The sequence below is a fragment of the Sapajus apella genome, unplaced genomic scaffold (genome assembly GCF_009761245.1).
Source record: "Sapajus apella isolate SASKATOON/1434 unplaced genomic scaffold, GSC_monkey_1.0 scaffold8, whole genome shotgun sequence".
Taxonomy (NCBI): Eukaryota; Metazoa; Chordata; class Mammalia; order Primates; family Cebidae; genus Sapajus; species Sapajus apella.
This window is the reverse complement of record NW_022436948.1, coordinates 26,159,579-26,160,496: the sequence shown is the minus strand read 5'-3', so window position 1 is coordinate 26,160,496 and position 918 is coordinate 26,159,579.

Genomic DNA, 918 nt, shown 5'->3' with positions numbered 1-918 from the left:
ACAAAAAAAAAAAAAAAAAAAAAAAAAAAAAAAAAAAACAGATGGCCACATCCTAATTCTTGGGTGTATTGAATATGTATGTAACATAGCAAAAGAGACTTTGTAGATATAATTAAGGTTATAGACTTTAAAATAGGTTATTCTGGATTATTGGGGTAAGCCCAGTCTAATCACATGAGCCCTTATAACCAGAGGCTCTGTGTCCACCCAAGTCGCATGTTGAATTCTAATTCCCAATGTTGAGGGAAGAACCCTGTGGGAGGTGATTAAATCATGGGGGTGAGTTTCCTCCTTGTTGTTCTCCTGATAGTGAATTCTCATGATATATGGTTGTTTGAAATGTGTAGCGCTTCCCTTTGTGCTCTCTCTCTCCTGTCACTGTGTGAAGATGTGCTTGCTTCCCTTTCACCTTCCACCAATGATTGTAAGTTTCTTGTGGTCTCTCCAGCCATGCCTTCTGTAGAGCCTGCAGTACTGTGTGTCGATTAAACATCTTTTCTTTATAAACTACCCACAGTAGGCCAGGTGCTATGGCTCACGCCTATAATCCTAGCACTTTGGGAGGCTGAGGTGGGTGGATCACCTGAGGTCAGGAGTTCAAGACCAGCCTGGCCATCGTGGTGAAACCCCACCTTTAAAAAAAAAAAAAAAAGTAAACTACCCACAGTGTCAGGTAGTTTCTAGTAGCAATGTGAGAACAGACTAATACAAGTACTGAGTTGTGGGTTGTTCAGTTTTCCAACACTTTGCAGTGATAGCTGATTAATACAGTGGGATTCTGAATGGCCAAATGTAATTCATATGCTCATCTCTGAATCAGATACAATTGCTAGTACTTTAATTGGCTAGGCTGTGTTAGATTTCCAGCTCTTCCTCCACTCTCAAATAATTGAAGTTGGCTCAGGAGTGGGGGTATAG